General features: G+C 37.7%; 1 protein-coding gene across 3 annotated transcripts in view; it reads left to right on the plus strand.

The window, feature by feature from the left end:
* The window catches only part of HS3ST5 (heparan sulfate-glucosamine 3-sulfotransferase 5), a 204144-nt gene that overhangs the window by 75899 nt on the left and 103521 nt on the right, over window positions 1-24724 (plus strand). The gene's annotated exons all lie outside the window — the stretch shown is intronic.

Raw genomic sequence — 24724 nt, forward strand, 5'->3', positions numbered from 1 at the left:
CCTTTACTTGAGTCCAAATCGTCTTTTCATTGCTGCTGAAGTGCCTCAGAGAATATGAAACAAAAGTGAATGTGTTGTGTTTTATAACTATTAATGAGCCTTCTTTCTAGATATATAAACTGTCAAAAATGGTAAAACATTATACAAAATCTCTGCCCATTTAATATTTCCTAACATTGCCAGATCCCATCATTTTTTTGACAATCATTCATGTTATGTCAGTTTTAATGCTTTTGAACATGGTAAAGGATTTCCATTGGCTTTAACCTACTTTTACTATTTATGTGAAGTAATTTTCCTTTAATGTAAATGACAGCACCTTCTTTTCAAATGTTTTGTAACTTATTTTTATTTTTTTTTCAAATACAGGTTATATTGTAACATTATTTTCTACTTACTTCTTCAGTAATTTACTTTTGAAAAACTTGAATGAATTAATTTGTAGCTGTTAGATTTATATAAATAGAATCTAAATTAGTTTGTGCAGACTAAGTCCCAATTCCAGACATTTTGTGAAAATGTCCTTAGATCAAAGTACTTAAGACCTACTTAAGTGCTATTCATTCCAGTTCACATCCCTGGTTTATATGAGAATTTAGCTCAAGTTTAGCTTAAGCTTCGCTGTTCAAAAATCATGGTCTAAAAACGTGGCAAAACATGTCACCAACATTTACATTTTTTTTTCTTCTGTTTTTATATACTCTGATAATATTTTCAGATTTTTAACACGGCTATTAAGACTAGCAATATGCTTAGCAATTGTAACTTAATAATTAAGCAAGCATAACTTCTGGAAGCTAGTTCTTTAAGAAAAGCACACCAGGAGATACACAAAAAGTTACAGATGCTCTCAATGTTATCTTGAAAAAACTACTTAATGTTGAATTATGGATTATATCTAATAGCAAAATGAGTAAGCAAGTGTTTTAACAGACTTCTTATGCCAGGCTAGCTTTTTCCCCAGGCTTCTGTTTGGCTGTATATGAATCAGCTCTGGTCCAGGAACTACATAACTATGTCTGTGTGTTGCTAATTTGCTCTGCTATGTCTCACTTACTGTCTCCCTGGCCTGGGAGGCTGGTGGGTCTGCCCCCTCTCTAAAATGCCATAACTGAAGGTTTTCTTGTTTAGAACACTTAATCTGAATATTTTGGTAATTCACATTTATTTCCCATTATTTTAAAGCTGTTCTGGTTCTCATTAAAACATGTAGCCTATGTTGCAGTTGGTATTTTTTCAACAGTGACTGTTTTGAATTGGCTTCTTTTTCATTACAGTGGGTAACAAATCACTGTGCTGAGGAGTCTCACTAACTGTTAATGTTTTATAAATACATGGTCATTATACTGCAGTATGTTACTTTAAAAATAGCTCTTTTCATATTATTCTTATAGTACAAAGGGGAGAATAAAAGGTAATTATGTGGTGCTTCACAAATCTATATTTAAAGTGATTAAAAATTGGGATGATGTTTTCCATTGTGAGTCTTCTTAGTAACGACAACTGATAATGAAAATACACAAAGAAATGGAATTAAGTATTCTGCATTATTTTGCATATCCTGTTTTTTTTTTTTCCCAAAATGTCTCAATAATAGCTTAGTTTTTGAATAACATTTTTTTTCATGTTTATTTCTCTTTGTGTTGTGGTTAATTACTTTTATAGTGATCAAAGAAGCTTAGGAATCTTGATTTACAAGTGCTAAGCTAGAAGTTTTGTTTCTCACAGTTCTGATTCTTCTGTGATTAGGGTTTATTAATGTTGCCAAAGACTTAAAAGTGCTTGTGAGGCTGTGGCTTACTTTCAAATAAAGCAGAAGCTGTGGGAAGTATTAGAAAGAATGAACAAAAGCAATTAAATTATTCCACTAGCATAGGCTATAACCCTATTGCTACATTGTGTTGGTTAGTGTCTTCAGGACTGTGCACATCAGCTAAGCATTTAAGTCAGATGTTAGCAAAGGGCTCCTGCCAGTTCTTCTTGGCGGTACTGCCTGAGGGTGGGATTTGTTTCACCTAACTCCAACTGTCAGAAAATCAGGCGTCTAAAAAATATCAGTCACCTATTGTGGCACAAATGAGATAAATTCACATGTGTAGAGATTTATCAGCAGGTCCATAGCTGCCGGCATACATTGACAGTTGAAGTTAGATTTGGGGGGGAAATAAAAACAGAAGAGAGAGACAGGAAAGAGAAAGGAAAAATCATCCCCAGTGGGCATAAGGGGAGAAAACTGACAAAGTCCACAGATGAGCACCCCATGGTCCCAGCTCACCTCTCATCAGAGCAGGTGTTTCCCAGCACACACACACAAGTTTCTCTAGTAACTATCTTCCTTCAAGACCTCCTCAAACATCAATTCATTTGTAGGCATAGAATCATGGAAAAGACCTTCAAGAACACCAATCCCAACCATGAGACTAGGCCTACTAAGTCTCATCACTAAACCATGTCCCTTAGACAGGGTCCCTGTCACCCAGACAGGGACTCCAACACTTCCCTGGGCAGCCTGTTCCAATGCCTAACCATCCTCTCCATGAATAAATTCTTCTTATTATCTAATCTAAACCTCCTCTGGTGCAACTTGAGTCCTTTTCTTCATGTCCTGTCACTTGTCATCTGAGAAAAGAAACCAACCTCATCTTAACCTCCTTTCAGGTAGCTGTAGAGAGTGATGAGGTCTCCCCTCAGCATCCTCAGACTGAACAGCCCCAATTCGCTCAGTCAGTCATCGTGAGTCTTATTTTCTAGTCCCTTCACCAGCTTTGTTGCTCTATCTCTGTATATACTCAAGCAACACAATATCCTTCTTGTAATGAGTGGCCCCAAACTGAACACAGTAGTCATGGTGGTCTCACCAGTGCCGAGCAAAGAGGGGCAACCAATTCCTTAGTCCTGCTGGCCACACTATTTCTGATGCAGGCCAGGATGCCATTGGCCTTTTTGGCCACTTGGGCACACTGCTGGCTCATATGCAGCCAGCTGTTGACCAACAGCCCCAGGTCTTTTTCTGCCAGGCAACTTTCCAGCCACTCTTCCTTCAGTCTATAAAACTGCATGGGTTTGTTATGACCCAAGTACAGGATCTGGGTCATAACCTTTGCTGAATGTCATGCAAATGACATGATATTGCTAGCACTGACAGAAGCACACCTTGAAGGACAACGGGTATGCTTTGGTTAAGCTATGTGTTATGTGTGTGCATACATGTTACTGTGTGCACTGAGTAACAAAAAGGTATGTGGAAGAAGGGTGATTCTTGCACTGGTGGAAGTTGTTTCCTGCAAGAACACACAATAACAATTTGTAAGCTTACAGATGCAAAGATATGAGAAAAATCTCATACTACAGGATAATACTGTCACAAGGCTTTGGAAAAACACTGCCATGGGACGGGACTTATGTGAGAGAGCTATGAGTGAAAGGCTGACTTCAGAGTTGCAAACAGAAAGCCATTGGTAATAGAAAACCCAAAGGTATTGTGTTGCACTAAGTAGGGAAGGAATGGGCACCCCAGGGGAGCTGCCTGTCTCCTCTGTCTGCAGACAGGCTCCATTACCTACCTGAAGTTTGTTGCTTAGCTTTTTTTACTGAAAGTTGAATTCTATTCCATATACACCTGACAAAATGGCTCTTTCAATGTAAAATGCTGTTATATATCTGCGTTCAGGAATCCTCTTATGTTTTGCTACTGGTAATACTATATATATTTTTTGTTGTTGTACATATGCTTATAGCTCTCTTTAACTTAGCAGCTTTCAGTAGAATACTTTTATTTATATCCAAATGAAATATTGTGTAAGGAATTGACACTCTTCTAAAATAATCTGAGTAGATGGCCTCGTCCACACACACCAGTTACAGCGCTTCAACTCTGTCTGGAAGCTAAAAAAGGCCTGTGTGCAATAACTGAAAATGATGCTTAAATATTTCAGAAGTTCATGTTGTTATGTCATCAGTTATATCTTACTTATCCATGCCTATTCCCAAAGGTTTTAATGAACTGCTTATACTGGTAGTATTTCAGTCCCATTAGCAGCAGGAGAGGTAAAAACAATTTCAGTGGAAGGAAGCCCTTCCATCATAGAAATAGTTACACAGGCACAATATGTCATGTAGAGCAGGGCTAAGAAACCATTGTAGGATGATTTACTGACTAAAGCACTGTGTTGTTTTTTTTTGTTTGTTTGTTTGTGGTTTGTTTTGTTTTGTTTTGTTTTTTAATTCTCTTCCCTGCCTTCCACCGCCTGCTGTACCCACTGTTTGAGTTGGATTCTTCCTTTGACAGAGCATCACTCATGCAGATCACTGTCCTGTTACAGTTATTCTGATATATTCCCTTTGTGTGACTGTGTCTCTGAAGATCAGGCCCTCCACCCAAGTCTTCCAGGATGAACAGCTGCCTGCTGCTCCAGCTATGATCTCTAGTTCAGAAGTGAAAGGAATAGCAGGAATAAAACTAGTCCCTGGACTTTTTAACATGCAGTACCTCCAGTACAGTGAACTGGCTTATCTGATCCCAGCTCTTGTACTACTCATCTCTGTTTCAAGCAGATACTGTCATCTTTCGGTGGGTGCTACATTAATCTGAAGTTCACTCTGCACCATCACACACCTACAAACACATGAATGCCAACACACACTGCAACATCCGTGAAAGAAGCTCTAACAGTCAGACTGATAATCAGTAATCCACATACCTATAATTTTTATGATTTGGTGGCAACTTCTGCTCTCAAGGATTAAAGTTATTAACTATTTCTATCAGCAGTAAGACATGCGCTTGATGACCAGAAAAGGATAGTAGTAGCAATAGCGATAGCAATAGCAATAATTAGTAATAGTAATACTAATAGTAATAGTAAAAGAACATATAACACAAATGATGCACAATACAATTGCTCACCACCTGCTGACAGACGCCCAGCCAGTCACTAAACAGGGACTGTGTCGCCCCAGACAACTCCCCCCAGTTTTGTTATTCAGCATGATGTCATATGGTATGGGACATCCCTTTGGCCAATTTGGGCCAGCTGTCTTGGCTCTGTCCCCTCCTAGCTTCTTGTGAACCCCCAGGTTCCTCGCTGGCAGGGCAGCATAAGAAGATGAAAAGTCCTTGACTCAGTGTAAGCATTACACTGCAACAGCTAATACATCCCTGTGCTACCAACATTATTCTCTTCCTAAATACAAAACACAGCATCATACCAGCTACTAGGAAGAAAATTAACTCTACCCCAGCTGAAACCAGGGCAGCTGGTTTGTTTGAAATGTGTATATTGTGTCTTTAGCAGTCAGACAGTAGCACTTTTTAAAAGCTTTTTGTCAAATAGTTATCAGTTTTGCAGGTATAAAACTTTAACAGAGTAATGTTTTTTTGACAGTTTAACTAAGAAAGAAAGCATCAAGCATCGGCACTCAGATAATGACACATGCAGGGATGTTTTTACTGCACTAGATGCCAATTAAATTACTGATTTCATAATTATAAATCAGCATGTTGCAGTGGATAATTAATGTTGTCACACTCGAGCTGAAAAACTTTATATAAGCCTAAGCCTTTCCTCTGTTGATTTGCTAATTCAGGAACCAGAAAATATTGCATATCATCTTTTAATATTTGAATACATATCTTTTAGGATTCTTGTTCCTGCCTGCAGCCAGGGTATGACACTCTGGCATTTAATGGCTCAATTTAATGAGTGCAGACAGTGTTCAGAAGGGACATAATGATCTCTAGAGAGAATAGTGTTCATATAAAACTAAGACTAGATTTGAGTGGGGAAAAATAAAAAGAAAGAAAGAAAAAAAAAACTTTAAAATAATTGACAAATTTATTGTTTTACCAATAAGAAAACCTGTTGGAAGGAAAGGCAGTTGGCAATAGCAAAGACTTGGTACAGAAAGTTTTATCTGTTAATATGGAATTGTTCTAAATTATAAATGAGATGGTGGAGAGGAAGTCCTGCAATAAGGACTTATAGTCCTTAGCCCTAGAACAATGAAATATAATGTCCTCAATTTTCTCAGCTAATTGAACATAGTTGTGGTCAAGCTGATGGGTTTTCCATTGATAAGTCACACTAATAAATCTATACAGATCTTGACCAAAGAATACAGGGTAAACTTAAACTAAAGTTTAACACTAAAGTTAAACACTATTGTCCATCTTCAAGCAGATAATAGGGTTTGATAATATATTTTGATTTTTTTTTTCTTGCAAACAAAAAAACAGTGGTTAACCACTCATCAGCACAATGCTTCTAGTTGTAACCACAGATGTGTTCTATTGATTTGGTCTAGGAAGTGGGAGGCCAAATCTCAAGGCCTTTCCTCTTGTCAGGGAGTTTAAAATCATAGCTGCCCCCACCAGGACCACACTGACTAATGGACTTTCTTCCAACTCTCTCTTGAAATTGGGCCAGTGTGAAACTAGGAATGCAAAAGTGGTGAGTTTAGGAAAACAACTTCAAGACCTTATTTCTGGTTTACAATTGAAGACACTCAATTTATATTAGCCAGATATGGGGTTCCAGCCTCTTTGAACTGTTTATGCCCAAACAATATTGCTGTATTAAAAATATACTATAATTGCTCTGCCATTATAAGGAACGAACCTTACATGGGCCCATCCAAAACTGCACTTTCTGGGTTGCTATGGGATCAGGCATGCATGAGATCAAAATATAATCAGAGTTTCTTTAGCCACCATTTGTCTTCACCATCTACTGTTTCTAAGGCAGTAGAACAGTAGAACCCTGCAGCACACTTTCCAATATTCCTTAGTATTGCTTTACTTTCCTAGCTATTGCCTTTTTTGTTTGTTTGTTTCCTTTCTTTATTAAATTACTGAATTCTGTTCATAAAGTAGAACCATACTCCTGACTGCTACACTGCTTCCTGAACCTTTGAAACATTAGTTTTTAAATCATGGAACACACGTAATCCACAACTTTTGCAATTAAAGACTGATCATATTTTTGGTTATTGGGACAAAAACAACACTCTCTTTATAAATATGCATATATCCCCAAAGTTAATCAGTTCACTGTTCTGGAATTAGCTGACTTGTTTGCCTTGGTGTGTTGCCAATTAACAGAAACCCAGGGATACTGTCAGCTGACAGCTGGAAAGAGATCCCCAGCTCTGCAGCATACTGTTCACTGTGTTAAACAAAACCCTGAGCTGATGGTATTAATGATTTAATATTACTTATTAGAATTTTCATCAGCAATCTGTCTGCTACTTTTTAATGAGCAGAACACACTGATAGAACCCTGGAAGGAGCTGTTCTCCTCAAAATCATACTTATTTTAGTGTCTGAAATGCAGCTTTTGGGTTGGTATAACTAAAAAGGACTTGGTGACAGGAAAAACAAAGCTAGAAAAAACACAACAGATAATGAATTGAATAGCAGGGGGAGGGGGAGAAGGAAGGTTTTTTGCTGTCCAGGAAGTTGTATAATTCAGACTGTTTTCTGAATAAGAACAACTTTAGATTTTTAAGTTAAAAGGGTTTGTTCAGAGCAAGATAGTTTTAAAATAAAAATATGTACTTTAAGAATTAAATGTCTGTTATTACTTAAAGAGGTTATATTTTTGAGGTCTAAAAGTGGATTCGAATATTTTCTTCAATAAACAGTTGTGAATGGTTGACTTTTTCTGATATAGCATATAAATGCATAAATATTTTACTAACATAACAAGTGTGATATAGAAACACAGTTTGCTTCTGTTAAGATTTAGAATAAATCGTAGTTATTTTCCAAATGTGTTTATGCTTGAAGGGCTGGATAAATAAAACAAAATCGTCTTTTAGGATCAGAAAGTTAAGGCCCACAGGAATGAGCAACACTGAAGAGATGTTATTTATTTTCCATCCTTAACTTTATTCTTCTCTAGAGAAGAATATATTTTAGAGAATATATCATCTATATATCTTTATATGTACTTCCATAGAGAGAATACACTTGTATATCTTATATAAGCCGTAAAAGCAACCCTAATGTTGTACGCTCCCACAGTCACTGCCATGGCTCAGAAAGCACAGCCAGTCAGAACCTACAGCTCAAGATGTAGCTGAAGTTATAAATAAGAGTTCTGTGAGAATTATACATAAACAATTCAAGATTAGTATTGATCTATTTTTGCGTTATTTACAGTTGCCCTTGAGTCTGTGTGCACAGTTTTAATGGAGTTTAGCTGTGTTAGGATTCAAGCTAAATACCACATTAGAAACCCCCCCAGGGAGAAAAGCTTTTTGAATACAGTAATAATGGAAAACACATATCTGTGGAGTGCTAAAGACAACTATATAACCCCCTGTGTTGGATGCTACATGGATTAATGCAGCTGTATAAAGTAATAGATATTTGTTCATAAAATAGGAGTAATATCTGTAGTTAATGGCCGACAATTAAAAATGTCTTGCTTTGTCTATAGAAGTTTAATCACTGAATTAAAACATTAGGAGACTAAAATAGAAGTGAAGAAAACCTTTTTTTTTTTTTCTGTGGAAATTTGAAAAAAAAATGTGATGGGAGTGAGTGACCTTGCATGTTTCACAAGCTTAAAGAGGCTCCTGCTGGCAATATGCTGTTGAAGGGCAGATAACAATCCCACTGTTATCATCAGGGATTGCAATCGCTGTCACAGAGCTTGTCATGTGCTGTCTGCAGGAATGGCAGCAGACAAAAGTGCAGATTTGAAATCAGCATTATCTGTCAAGAAAGAGATTTCTTAGTGAGTTGGAGTGTTTTGAAACACATACCCTGCATTTGTGTTTTGGCAGTTTGAGCTGATCCATGAGCAGGACTGCTATGTCAGCATTTTCCCTGAAAAAGCTGCACAAAACCAGTTACATAGAATTAGGAAAGATGTGTATAACCTATGAAAGGAGGAAGTGAACAGGTATGGGGGTGCAGCCACAGAGAAAGTAGTGTCATGTGTGCAGCAGCAGTTTAAGATCTTGCGTTTTGGCAAGACAGGTCAGCCAGTCTTTTTGATGGGATAACTGGAGATGTGGTATTGGCACCTCACCATTTTCCAGGTGTACTCTGCTTTTTCCGTATGTGAGCTGCAAGGGTAGCAGTCAGCAGAGTAGTCTGACTCCACCATAAGATGTTTTCCCTTGCGTGGGACAATTTTCTAAAGGTATGATAATTTTAAGGAGCAGTATATGTGTAACTAAAAGCAGCTCCAGCTTCTGAGTTACAAATATAAGAAAAAGGCAAGTTCATTACTAGGTCAGAGCAGAAGACTTGCTAGTGTGGGATTTGTTAGCATTTTTTAATAATGGGTTGCTACTGAACAGATGTGTAATATATCTACTTTTATATAATCATAACTGAAAAACAAACAGAAGACAGTAAGCTGAACACATAAGTTATTTTACTTGGTACCATATCGTGGTTGTTGTGAGTGTTGTATTATGGCATCCCCTGCTTAAAGATGAGAGCCTTATCTTTCTAGCCCTGTTTGTTGTACTTTTACAAATCCTTGTAGCTTGAGATCTTGCTCCCTCCAGCTAATGGATCTTGATGCATTTCTATTTCCTGAAAATTGGATAGCTATCACATAGAATCATAGAATCATCTAATCATAGAATCATCTAAAGATCATCTAATTCCAATGCCCCTGGAGTGGGGAAAGACTCATTTCACTAGTTGGTTGTCCAAAGACCCATACAACCTGGCCTTGAATACGTCCAAGGATGGGGCATCCACAACTTCTCTGGGCAACATGCCAGTGCCTCACCACCCTCATAATAAAGAATTTCTTCCAAATATCTAATCTAAATTTAACCTTTTTTTTTTTTTTTTTGAACCATTAGTCCTTGTCCTATCACTATACTCCCGGACAAAGAGTCTCTCTCCTGCTTTATTTTAGTCCCCCTTTTTAGGTAGAAAAAGGCTGCTATAAGGTCTCCACAGAGCCTTCTCTTCTCTAGGCTGAACAACCCCAACTCCCTCAGCCTGTCTTCACAGGAGAGGTGCTCTAGCCCCTCTGATTTTGGCCCTCCTCTGGACTCATTCTAAGATGTCCACATCCTTCTTATGCTGGGAGCCCCAGAGATGAATGCATTACTCCAGGTGGGTTATCACAGGAGCAGAGCAGGATGGGGAGAATCACCTCCCTTGACCTCCTGGCCATGCTTCTTTTGTTGCAGCCCTAGATATTTTTGGCTTTCTGGGCTGCAAACTCATCTTGCTGGCTCACGTTAAGCTTCTCGTCAACCAACACCCCCAGGTCATTCTCCTCAGGGCTGTTCTTAATCCATTCTCCACCCAGCCTGTATTTATGCTTGTGATTGCCCTGGCAGATACAGGACCTTGCACTTGGCCTTGTTGAACCTCATGAGGTTTGCACAGGTCCACCTATCAAGACTGTCAAGGTCCCTCTGGATGGTATCCCTTCCCTCCAGCGTGTTGAGCACACCACACAGTTTAGTGTCATCAGCAAACTTGCTGAGGGTGCGCTCAATCCCACTGTCTATGTCATGGGCAAAGGTGAGACCAGGAAGTCAAGAATTGTATGACTTCTTTTTTCACTTTCATTTTTAACACAAACTTGATGACTCTGAGTGAATGTGGAATTTACGTATTTTTGAGAGTGAAAGCTATATTTAATATTTGGTCATTCATGGGCACTGGGTTGCTTTGAAAAAAGATTCAGATCACATTTCAAACAACTAAATTTAGGCATCCACGTGTAGGTATTCAGATGAAATAGATTTCCAAGATCTCGTTATTGTCAACAGGTCATTAGTGAAAGGCTTAATACAGTCATTGGATCCTAGAGAGCTACCAGTAGATATTTACAGCAGCCAAAAGCACTATCACTGGTGTAAAAATACCCTCTCTCTGGCCACTTGGCCTATTCTAATGATGCTGATTAAAAGTTTCCCACAAGACTTCACCTGATATCAAAGCCCTGAGGAACTAGCCCTTGCTTTTTAGGGATACAGGTGTTTTTGTTCTTGTTTTGTTTTGTTTTGTTTTGTTTTTCCAGATCCAATAGAAATTACTAATGAAACTTAGCCATCTTAAATAGCATTTATCGGGTATCTATTCAGCAGAAGAGCTATACTATTGAGATAAACTGCTGCAGGCGAAGAAATTCCATTAACATAAATGTTCAAGAAAATGAACTGTTTATTCTAAAGCTAGTTTAGTTTAAAGCTAGTTTAGTTCATTGTCTAGTACAGAAACATTTTTTTTTGGTCCTATTAAAAATTAACTACCTTTCAGTTAGTTTGGTCCTATTAAAAATTAACTAACTAAATCAGAAGATTTAATCATATTTTGTGAGGTTTGAGTGTTTGCTCATCTGCAAATCTTTGGTGCTCAGCCTTCAAAGAAGTTGTATAGTTGCATGTCATGTCACCCAGTATTTGGATAGCAAGAGCACTGGGACAAAAGTGAGGTGCCTAAGAGAGAGGGGTGGTAGAGGAAGAAAAGAAAAGATGTGATGGGAAAGATAATCAGAAGACTCCTATTATTTTGGGGTAAGAGTTTTGTCTTCTCTTTTTTTTCATTCTGATCCCAGATGCCTAAAACCCTGGTGAAAGACACTGAAGGGGAGAAAAGCTACAGAAATGTATATGGTGGTGATATCCTATCCTTGAGTTGAGACAATGCATTCCTTTTCAGCAATTTGGACATTCTGTGGAAGGCACATTTGTGCTAAAACTAATACATTCTGCTAAGCAAGCCTGACAGCACAGTCATGACTACACTGTTCCTTGAGACAGCTCTAATGCTTCTACATCATGTAGTCCAGCACATATGGCTCCAAAATTATCTTTAGACAGACAGTGGAGCAGAAAAGGAATATCTATCTGTGCCTTCTGCTTAGGAAAGCCCTTTAATGTTATGCAGGTTTTCCTTTCTGAAAGGCATACTAACATTTTACTGGCTGCAACATCCTAGGGAGTTATGGCAATGGAATCAGCCAAAAAGTCCTTAGGAAGTCAGAGGAAGGTCACGAAAGACTAACATTTTTCCATCCCCGTTGACCCTGCATTGTAAGTCAGGAGAGCTGAGACTGCTTGTTGCTGACCAGTTCTTCTACAAGGCAGTAAAGTATGTCAGATTGCAGGGAATGGGTGCTGCAAGCCAGTGTTCAATAACGGCACCTCAAACATATTTACCATTATTTTTTTCTCACAGTCTTCCTCTCCCTGTCCTTGGAAAGATATCTGTAAAATCTGTGCTTACTAGTAGTTTCTTCTAAGACCACTTTAGTTCTTTCATCCTTTGTGGACAACACAGTAGAAATTCTGTGTAGGAGAACACTGCCAAAAAGGGAATGTTAGGTGATGTGTACTGTGTCTGAAATGACATTTCTTCTGTCTCCTGGAAATGGTCCTTTGCTTCCCACAACACCTCACAACTCCCAGGGTACATGCTCACCATCAGCATTCATTTTTATGTTCTCTGAATGTGATATGGAACCTCAGCTGAAGTTCAGCTTTCCCCCACTAAACCAAGGATCCACTTCGTCAAGAAATCTAGCTGGACAAGGTGGTAAAATGTGAAATGTGTTTGTGAAATGAGCATCTCTAAATAGGAAGACCAAAAAAAAAAAATTGTGCCAAAAATAATTGTTAAAAATTGTTAAATTCATTTTAACATCCCAACATATGCAGATATCACTTGCATTTTCTGATTAGTTTTTCCAACCTCAATGCATTTTTCTAGCATCTGTTTTTATTGCTCACATCTTGTTGTATTCCTTTCTCATTTTTCCTCAGTGCTCTCTTCCTTGTAGGCTCACTGTAGTTTATTGCCTATGTTACTGTGCTTTGCATACATCCATGCCACGTGCGGGAACTTGTTATGGATGTTTTCCAAAGATTGTACTCATACTTTGTCTCTAAATATTTCTTTCACCAGTAGGCAGTATGAGGATGTAGTCTTGCTTTCTGTACAGTTTTCCCTATTTAACCCATTCCCTATTTAACCTATTCCCTATTTCTGGTGCTTTTAGTAGGAAGATTGTTACATATATTCTGAAAATGAATATCACAGATCCAGTGTTCTGGGAGAACACAGAATTACTAATCAACAGTTAAAGAGTAATTTTAGCATTAATTTACATCTAAGCAGAAACAATAAATTCTTGCACTGAATTAAGTTTTCTCTGGGATGCAAAACACCCAAAAAGTGTACTTCACAGCTGGCATTTCATGCCATAATTATTATTTTTTAAATACGCAGTAACACTTGCCAAGTATTACATAAGAAGGCATTAGAGACCTTAAACATGTGTAATTGATATCATCAGATGACATCACCAAAAACTTTGACTAAGATTGTTTTTAAAATTGATCCTTAGCTCTCTAGCCTAACGTCTGACAAAGCAGTTCAGTTCAGGGAGATGCCCTGTTTAGAAGATATCTTTCATTAGATGATTGACTGTCATCACAGGTTTTGAGGTTTTGCACTTATGATATTCCAAGCTCCATAGAAATTCTTTGAAGAATTCATCTTAATATGTTTTCAGATTGCACTGGAAAACTATAACGTTACCTTCTGTCTTTAAAAAACATCAGGTAACAGATTTATTTCAACAAATTTTTAATAAGGTGGTGCCAGGACAAGGGAAAGAAATAGCTGCCTACCAACTGATCTCATAAGTCTGTGTTCACTGTTTAACTACTTGCTTTGTAGAGCTAAACCAGATCTTGCAAAAACTCCCAGCAGATCCATGAAAAAGGAATATATTTTGACTTATATATTATTTACTACTGCAAAGCTTCTGCACTTTTCATAATAAAATAGATCCTAGTTTATTAAAAAAAAAAATCAATAATGAATATTTTTTCATTACTTAGTTTTATCATTTAGTTCTGTCCTGTATGCAAGTGCCATATTAGACAAGTCAAACCTTCAAATAATCATGTTTCTAGAATGTTTCTACCAGCTGGTCTCAGAGCTGAGGTTTCCCTTGGGAAAATGGCAAAGAAATCCTAGGGGTCCTTCACGCAGTTACTGACGCACCTGCTGGATCAGTCAGGCTCACACAGCCCATGGACTGTATGCGTGTGTTGCCATGCAGCTCTGTTTTATACCACCCAGCCTCTTTGGAAACCTTATTTCCCTTTTGATAATATGAATAAAACAGTTCCCCATTTGTTGCAGCTTTACTGGTGGACAAAGTAGAAGATTGCCTATCAGTACACAGCAAAGAATTTAGCTGATTTATCTGTACAAGCTGCATTTCACTATATTAAGCCTGATATACTGTATTTCTAGATCCTACCTATTCCACACAAAAGTGTCCATTTTCTTACTGATGAGAAAAGTTAAAATAAATAGAATATTGTTTCCTTAGTTTTTATCTGTCTTCTGAAGATATGAAAGCATGTTCAGAGAATATAACAAAAAAGTAGATAAAATGTGAGCAATATTATGGAACTATCGCACACACACACATACACACACACACAAAAAAAATAGAAACAAATCATTGATTTCTAATCTTTAAATCCAATCAATTCAGCAACAGTATTGAAGGAAACATGGTTTAGTTGTTTTTGTTTGTTTGTTTGTTTGTTTGTTTGATTTGTTTGTTTTTGGTTGGTTGGTTGTTGGTTTGTTTTTTTTTTTTTTGGTCTTAATATTTTCTCCAAGACTTTTAGTAATCTTAAAGGAAAAGAGTACAATTATTGTTCTTTTGAGGACAGGTACAATAGGACACTAAAACAAAATAAAAAAAAAGTTTTCTGTATTATATAATATTATTCTGATAGAAAAAAAAAAAGTAGGTGGTAAAAGAAGTTAAATAGCTTTAAGAAAAAAAAAATCACATGATTGACTACTCAGAAACTCTTGTACTACTTGTTACAGGGACTTTTTTATGATGATTCATAGCTTTGACAATTCAGCCTATTGATATCAAAACCACTTTGTGCAAGTGCTGTGTGCTCCTTTGTTCGTCTGACAATATGCAAAACCTTTCTTATACCACTCAGGGTGTTTTACTTTTTGAACTTTGAAATTTCTAGCTTCAGTCACATATTTAATCCTTACATTTTATAAAACAACAATGCTTTAGGGTTGTTTTCTGCTGTTCCAGACAACACTAGCATAAGTAATGACAATATTTTTGTGGGTTTAAGTTTAAAAGTGTGTTTTTACTATCTGTTGCTGAAAACTACAATTATATTTCTTCTGTGTTTACATTCTGGATATGTTACAAAATGACTATAATTATGTAGAAAAGAAAGTGATGATTATATGGTCGGCTTTTTACATTTCAAAACTATTAAAATTTTATAATAACATTACATGTCTGAGTTACTCTTATTGAAAATTGAAGGGTTCTAGCCTTAAATCAGGCTGTTTGTTGTATATTTAATATCAAGTTCCAGCAAGTACTGCAGTGTCTCAGTGTCTACATGATGAGCTCAGTGGATGTTTTAGGCATCTAATAGGTGTAAAAGCAAAATAACTTTGAAATATGACTTTTTTTTTTTTGTATTAAAGATATTAACTTAGCAAACAACTAGACACTGATTTTGTTTATCTGGCCTGGCAACCAACATCCCATTCAAATTTCACCCTCAGCTGGATTTTGATCACTGACAAATTAAAATAAGAATTCTTCTTTGTATTATTGGTTAAGAAATAAAAGCATGTAGGCAAATTGGGTGTGTGTGTATTATTAATTGGTACCTGGACAGGCAAATTAGCTTCTCTTGAATAAATTACTTTCATAGGTTGCTCTGTTGCATTATAAATTTATACATGTGACACTAGGGAAAGAATTTTTAAAATGAAAAACACTCTTTCATCTGACCATGTTATAGGTTCCAGTTCAGTCAAGGTGCAAGGTTACGACCAAGGAAACAAACACTTAGTAAAATGTTTTCTTTAAATACAGGCACAGCCATGACTCCTAGTCATGGCAGATTCCCAGCTTCTAAACAAAAGAAACTCAGTGCCTCTGACAAGAGGCAGGCAAGCACACAGGGTGGCTGGGACTTTGCTCTCTTCAGTGAGGAGAGTATGTGAGACTCTCTGTTCATAAATTCTATGTTCTGGATTGGGCAGTAGTGTCAAGCAAGTAGTTCAGCAAGTGCTTTGTTTGGGAAAAGGAACCCAAAAGGAAATTTCAATAGCAAGAGAAAATTGCTTCTTTAAAAGTGTTCTTTTTATTTTTTCCATACTCTTGTATGAAACCTTTTTTTCTTTTCTTTTATCAGCTTAGCTTTCCATGTAAGCATAGAGTTCAAAATTTAACTGGGGAAAAAATACAGAAAAGCTTCTTTCCTAATGTCAAGATAATCTTTTAAACATAAAACCCAGAGGATAATTATAGGAATGTTACCTCAGAAACTGGGTCACTCACCACTCTTCTTAAGAAAAGTTGTATGTTATGCTTCTTTAAGTCTAGAAGAAAAATAGAGTACTTTGATAAGAGTAAATGAATAAATAAATAAAAGAATCCTACTAAAACAGCAGGATAGATTGCAAATTATTTTAATTATTTCGTCTCACTTGGTTTTCTCTGGTTTTCTTTTGAAAACTTTTTTTTTTGAGATTGAGCCAAATAAACACTTTTTCGTTACTCTTTCTTCCTAAATGTTAATGACGAGAAAATAACTTTATTTGTACCTGGAGTCATATAATAAAACTACATAACTTGTTTCCCAGTTACTACCATAGGTTTTCTAAACAACAGGATTTTTTATTTTTTTTTCCAGAACACTTTCTGTGTTGTTCTTTCTTCATGTCTACGACAGTGATTGTCTCAATCCATAGTCTGGAGAGGAACAATTGTGAATTTCTTACGTCCTCCTCTTATACCCTGCCTAGCTTAAAGTATAGATGCTCATTTGCTAATTCAATACTTCTGCTCCCCTGGAGAAAAGCTAAATAAAATTTGAAAGAAAAAAAAAAGGCATTTCTTTGGTAAATAAATGCAGCATTTTTTTAGGTCAGACCCTCATTAGTGGAAATCAATGTATCATCATTGGCTTCCATGGAGCTATGGCAAATTACATCAGCTCAGTCTATATGAAGTGATGATATTTGCATTTGTTGAGGCTTTGAACAAGAGCTGTAACACTTTCATATGGAACAGATTTGTTGCACTGGGAATTCTTAAGATATTCTGTTTGGAGTGTTTGGAGTTTGCTGTTTTTCAGATTCTCAATAGTTCTATAGAGTATCTTATTACTTGCTCTGCTGAGATTTCCTAATTAGCAATGCTGAGAAGGAATTATTTTGAATGTAGTAGAAACTGCTGCACCTCTGTCCATTTTACACATTTTAAAGTGAATTTTTTTGATCAGAAATGTGTCTATGGAAAATAATTAAATGACCACATCTGTTATACCTGAATTCTTTAATCTAAAAGTTTGTCTATGCAAGTACTCATCTGAGAGATACAATTCATTTGCATAAATATATTTGTGAATAAGATTATTTTGTCTTTTCAGCAAAGCTTGTTTGAAAAGTTTAAGATTTTGACCCCTAAAATGCAGAAAAGTATTTTTCCTAAATGATTTTCCTTTTTTTCACTATGTCTAATTTTAAGCTTATTTTATGGTTAATCATCATTGACCATATGAATAACCATGGGGCTTATAACTGGTGAGCAAGCTGAGCTTCAGAAAAATGTGAGTGGAAGTTATCTGCATGCTGTGACAGCAATAAGCCCAAAGGCACAGCCTTCTGTTCTGGAGAAATAAGGTTTAGGTTCTTTGAACCACCTGTCTCTTTAGAGAAGAATGTAAAAAAATAAGAAAGCACTTTTTGACATGGATCTTCTCAAACATTGATTTAAGAATGAATTTTTCTGCTTCCTTCTGAAAATGTTCCTCCTAATAAATTAAGTACTCCTAAACAGAATAAACTTAGTAGAATAACCTCTTTCTCATATGTCCGTCATTTTGTACATGTACTGAGACCATACATGGCCATAACTACCTGAGCTCACTCTTGAAGTCTATTGCCACTGCTGCAGTATTATATTAGGTGCTGGTAGTGTCATCTATACCTGCTGGGCTATCGGACTTGGCTGCAAATACGTCTATGACTGGACAGCATTTATTTCACTTCTGACAGATGACTTTCTCTTGATGCTTCAAGATACTAGAGGTAGAAGTGGAAGATTTGCTGAAAGTCAGTAGTGTCACTTTAGCCTGAGCGACAGGGAGTTAAAAAAACAGCTGAGATTTTGGTAGTCCCACAAAACTGTTCCCATTTGCTGGCATCCAGCTGTCTCTGATATCCATTGTGGTCTTTTCTGCTTTATGCAGAATGGTTATTGATGAACTTTTTGGGTCACACAGTGGCAGATCAAACCAATCTGCTGATAGCTTGTGTTGTAGTGCAAAATTAAATTTAGGCGGAACTGTAAAACAAAAACTCTCTCTCCATAAACACTTGCTTTGAAAAGATGATGTTTTGCTGATGAATAGTTTGTTTTGTGTTTATTTTCAGTGTTACCAGTGTTCTTGATTTGATTATAAGTCCTGATTTGATCATAAATGATCATAATATGATCATTTGATCATAAGATCACAGTCCCACATGACATCCTGGTCTCCAGATTGGAGAGAGATGCATTTGATGGGTGGACCATTAAGTGGATAAGGAATTGGCTTGAAGGTCGCACCCAGAGAGTGGTGGTCAATGGCTCTATGTCCAAGTAGAGGCCGGTGATGAGCGGTGTCCCTCGGTGGTCTGTCCTAGGACCAGTACGGTTTAATATCTTCATCAACGACATAGACAGTGGGATCAAGTGCACCCTCAGCAAATTTGCAGATGAGTGATGCAGTTGATGCACCAGAGGGAAGGGATGCCATCCAAAGGGACCTGGACAGGCTTGAGAAGTGGGCCAACATGAGCCTAATGAGGTTCAACAAGTCTAAGTGCAAGGTGCTGTACCTGGGCCAGGGCAATCCTGGACATGAGTACAGACTGGGAGAAGAACTTGTTGAGAGCATCCCTGCAAAGAAGAACTTGGGGATTCTGATGGATGAAAAGCTCGACATGAGTCGGCAGTGCACTCTTGCAGCCCAGAAGGCCAAGTGCATCCTGAGCTACATTAAAAGAGGAGTAACCTGCAGGGCAAGGGGGGTGATTGTCCTCTTCTACTCTGCCCTTGTAAGGACCCACTTGGAGTATTGCATCCAGGTCTGGGGCCCCCAGCACAAGAAGGATGTGGGGCTGTTAGAGCAGGTCCAGAGGAGGGCCACAAAGATGAAAAAATGGCTGGAGCCCCTCTTCTATGAAGACAGGCTGAGAAAGCTGAGGCTGTTCAGCCTACATAAGAGAAGGCTCTGGGGTAACCTCATTGCAACCTTTCAGTACTTGAAGGGGGCTTACAAAAAAGGTGTAGAGCAACTCTTTGCTCAATCAGATTTTGACAGAATGAGGGAGAATGGTTTTAAACTAAAAGAGAGGAGATTTAGATTAGAGGTTAGGAGGAAATTCTTCACTCAAAGGGAGGTAAGGGACTGGAACGGGGGTTGCCACAAGAGGTTGTGGATGCCCCATCCCTGGCGGTGCTCAAGACCAGGTTGGATGAGGCCCTGAGCAACCTGGTCTAGTGGATGGCATCCCTGCCTATGGCAGGAGGGTTGGAACTAGATATCTTTGAGGTCCCTTCCAAAACAAGCTATTGTATGATATGATTCTATGATAAGCCCAATGACATTTTGTGATCTGTTGTGACTTTGGTATGGTCACTAAAGCCCGTAGTCAAGTGAGCATATAAGAACCTCAGCTTTCGTTGAAGAACAAATTAAAATTTACCTCCTGTTTCAGGAAAATTAAAACCTAGAAAGCATGTCCTGTTTGCATGGAGAAGGTTTGGTCACCTGAAGAGGACAGAAAATAATGTCTGCTTTATTACAAGGTGGTGGGAAATTCTGTTCTCTATTTATTTTAATTCAAACTTTTTTTTTTTTTAATCCACACATTATTTTTTTTGCTACAACAGTGGTGAGAACAGGTAGGAAAATGTGTATTCTATGTGTCCTTAGAGCTCATGGGTACATGAACTTGTAAAACACATGCAGATCTAAACCAGTGTGCTTTATGTCCAGCTGGAATGAGGGGCTAGCAAAGTCGTAATTTCTTATACTTCTTTTGCAAGATCTCTGTGCAAAGTATTCATATTAATGTAAGTGGAAAGGCTTTTACTGCAAAAGGTGTGGTAGGGTTGCCTTTAAGGCTTCTTGGCACCATCATGTAACTTGCAGTTTAATAGATTAATTAAGAGATGCTATGGCTGAAAACTAAAGCTGAAAGAGCAGATTTGTTGACCGAGCTTTGTGGCCAAAAAAAACCTTCTATGCATCTGCAGAAGCTCCACCACACTTCTGCACAGCATGCTGAAACATTATCACAAGTGGCATTATTTCAATATATTTATGTTCTGCTCATTTCAAGTTCCTGTGTTGTTCTTACCACACTAGTACCTGAACACCCTAAAGATATACATTTAATTTACAAAACTGACATGCATGAGATGTAATATGGTTACTTACTAACACTAATTGGCTTCTAAAAAAAGGAAAGAAAAAAAAAACACAAAAAGTGTTTCAGATGGTCTTGATCATGATGTTTAACGGAAAATATTCACCAAAGTGGGAAGAAAAAAAAAAAAAACCACAACAAAAAATACCTTTATTCAAACATTCATCTTCCTTTCTCAGTGAAGCAGCTTCTGTCACTCACTTCCCTTTCCTTGACAATCTTCATTTATCATATCCTTCTTTTTCATTTGTTTTCCCAGCCTTCCTATCAGTTTCAGCTGATGAAACACCACAAGAAAAAGGCAGCTATTGGTGGTGGTCTGTTCTAGAGTATTCATTGTTTTTTACAAGAGCTGGTAACATCATGTGAATAGAAATAAGAATAGAAGTGTTCCCATTTGGGGAGTGTTATCAACTGGGGTGAGCTTAAGATGACCCTGTTTTCATTTGAATTGCTTTCTCAATTTTTAATGAGAACTATCTCCCTTTTTTTGAAGGAAAAAAAAAAAAAACATATTTCTTAAGCAGCATTGGATAAAGAAGATCCAATGCTTTCTATTGCTCTCTACAACTACCTGAAAGGAAGTTGTGGGGTTCTGGGGGTCAGCCTCTTCTTGCAGGTAACTAGCGATAGGACCAGAGGGAATGGCCTCAACTTGCGCCATGGGAAGTTCAGTTTGGAAATTAGGAGACATTTCTTCTCAAAAAGAGTAGTCAGGCATTGGAAGGGGTTGCCCAGGGAGGTGGTGGCATTACTGTCCCTGGGGGTGCTTAAGGAAAGTTTGGACATGGTACTTAGGGACATGGTTAGTAGGTAGTACTTGTTGTAGGGGAATGGTTGGACCAAATGATCTTGGAGTTTTTTTCCAACCTTACTGATTCAATGATTCTATGATTCTAAGATCATATGCATATGTGAAAATGAACAAGCAAGTTAGCTCAGTATTTTGCTGGATTAATACTGTTCTCATTCTTCCAGGTAACCACAAAGAACAGTAGGCCACCTTAGAGCAGATAGTTATTTATTGATTGATTAATTTTTCATAAGACTGGATGGTATATTGCAGCTGTCTGAGCAAAGTATGTATGTATGTATTTATTTATTTATTTATTCATTTTATATTCTTAAGTAAAGCAAATATGAGAATGGGGAAGAACTATTGTATCTCAATAGGCATGATGCTGATCATTTTTGTACCAAAGTAAATCAAGAATATTTTTACCAATGTCAGTACAGCCACATCAGTAAAATTCTAGTGGGAGTATAGAATATGGCACAGTATCTCTGTAAAGAATAATGAAAAATTGCAGTGGGAATCAATGTGCCTTAGTATCTCTGCAGGAAATCAGTTGGGTTTGGTATTTTAGATAGTTGAATAAAAGAAACTTCTAATCTTAATTAATAAAAACTGAGTTAATTAATTTGACATGTGACAGGAGAACACTGTGAAACTTCAACCATGTCATCTGAGACTGGACTGTATACCTCTGGTCTGGAAAGGAAAAACACTTTTCAAATCTGCTGTTAATATGATAATGGTTGGCAGTGTTTGGGCAGGGATGGGAACTGACATAAAAGCAAATTGGAAATAAAGACTGCTGCTCTGTCTCAAACATGGCTGTTATGTGGTATAGAGCAATTCTTCTGTGTGTGTTTATTAAGGAAACCAGGAAACAGCAAGATAATTCTGTTAGCACAGGCAACTTTTCTGCATTCATCATGGCTGACCGTGTCTCAGTGTAAAATTCACTTCTGAAAAGCTGGTCATTTTGGCTGTTTAAACAACTGACTGGTTAATGGCACGCTGTTTTAATGGTTGTGCAGATACACAGTGCATACATACCCACAGCACTACCTCATGCACCTGGCAGTTGTCCTTTGGCGTGCCTATGAAAAACTCCTGCCTCTCCACCAGCTGCAGACATTGCATGGGGCTAGCTACAAAAGCCAAGAGAGGAGGGGTCTGCAGGCAAGAAGCTAAGATCAAAAGACACTGCCTTTGGGCAAGGGGTATTTAATCAGATCCCAGGAGGTTCTATACAGGATTAGATTGTTTTTACTGCCTGTCTGGAAATGTAATAATACCATTCTCAACCAGATACATAAAGGAGAAGTGAAGCTGATGAAAACACGGGTGAAACAAATAAGTCATCCAGTCAGAGAAATTAGAGCTAGAAAACATAAATTAATCTAATTTATATGCTTAGCAGCTTAGGGAGGGAAGGTGGCAAAGGAGAGCCATTTAGCTCATTTTATGATTGGCTTGTGCTTGGCACAGTTGCATCCCCAAATGAGAAAGAAAATTTAAATGAGCAAAGGTGCTGAAAAGATAAACCATAATGATACTTGCATTGAGAACATATTGACTGCTCTCTAAAACCTGTACATCTTTGTGAGTCAGCTCAGGTCTGCAAATAGTATAGTTAAGTTTGCATGAGGTTTGGGATTTCGAGTACTGCTGTGTGGACTTGACTCAGAAAGATAAGAAACTCTTTCCTCTGTAGAAATAACCAAGATTTTGTGGGAAGCAGTTCTGCAACAGTGTTTGATCTGCCAGAGAAACTAGTAGTTCTGCTCAGCAGAATTATCTGTGGGGTAAGATGCCTCAGGTAAGAGGCCTTAGGGCATCTCTTGTCCAACCTCCCACTGAAAGCAGATAGCTCAACCTTGTCCTGCTGAGCTTTGAATATCTCCAAGGACGGAGATTCCATAACCTGTCTGGGCAACCTGCTGTAGCTTACCACCTTCATGGTGATTTTTTTTTTCTTTTTATTAAGGCAAAATGTTCTGTGCTGTAACATGTGACCAGTGTTTCTCATCTTGCACCTGTGCATCTCTGAGGAGGGTCTGGTTGCATTTGCTCCACACCTTCCACTTACATGACTGCAGTCTATGTCTCCCCTTGGCCTTCCCTTCTTAAAGCTGAACAAACTTTGTTCTCTTTGTTTTGTTTTGCCTTGTATGTCCTATGCTCCAGTAATGGATCTTCTGTTGTTGTTTTTCTGGACTTAAAAAAAAAAATCCAGAAAAATTGAATATTTGGAAATTTCAGTGAAGAAAATAGAACACAGGACCAATTATACAAGAACAATTTACACACTGCCTAACATGAAAATAATGAAGAACTTGCCTGTGACCTTGAACTCATGGGTCAGGAAATACAGGGTACTAATGGCATAGCAATGAAGAACCCCTAGTGTTTTTTTCTGCTGTTCTCTTCCACTTGCAGGCAGTATCAGGTAAATCTAGCACATGGCAATATCTAGGAAGTAAGGCTGAAGAGATGGAGCAGCAGATATTAATATTTGTTCAGGCTTTGAAGGGAAAAATTTCAGTAGTACTTATGATAATATATACGGACTTTACACTCATCATCTTGCCCATAAATAATTAGTGTTATGAATACATGTATTTGAATGTATGTGAACATAGGAATACATTATTATGAAAAATATCTTCAAAATAAATGTGTCTATTTTAAATATAAGAACCTAAACTTCATTCGTGAAATCTTTGAGGCAGCTTGTCTGTTTGTAGTGTGCTGATGGGTATGCGCGAGTCCCACTGACCATCTTCCTCAGCTCACTGTCACACAAAGCTGCCAAGGGTCAATATCAGTTGCAGACTCCCCTTCCCAGAAAGTGTGGTGTACCTCTGCTGCCAGGGCCGTGACATGAACAGGGTCATAGTTCTATCTAATCCTTGTGCCCTTTTACACTGTTTCTCATGTTAGTGTGATAGAAAGGCATCTCCCTGCACACAGGTTTGGATGCTGGACCACTAGCTGCTCCTTTGTCTGACTCACACGGAAAACAGTTTTCCTGCTTAGCAAATCTACGTTGGTCTTGTGTCTGCAGTGGTGTCTACTCCAAGGAGATGTTTTCTATTTATTTCCTCCATGAACTAGTGATCACCTCACAAAACTGACTCATTTCTGTAGGTCATGTGCCAGTTCAGCTTCTGTAGCTGGCTGTACAGCTGTGCTGCTGTGCTCAATTTATATTGGCAAAGCAGCTGCTCTTGTCCCAAGTAGTAAGTTGCATTGAAAAACTATTTCAGAGCTGGTGCAAAAGAAATCACATAAACTGTATGTGACACATGTGTATAGTATATGTGGTGTACATATAGAATATGGTGTATTAGAGGTATATACATGCTCTTTTGTGGTACTTTGAGCTGAACTCAGGTATAAATGAGGTCTTGCTTGCTGTACATACCTCTCTAGGA

This window comes from Anser brachyrhynchus, assembly GCF_964034855.1.
Source record: "Anser brachyrhynchus genome assembly, chromosome: 3".
NCBI classification, from domain to species: domain Eukaryota; kingdom Metazoa; phylum Chordata; class Aves; order Anseriformes; family Anatidae; genus Anser; species Anser brachyrhynchus.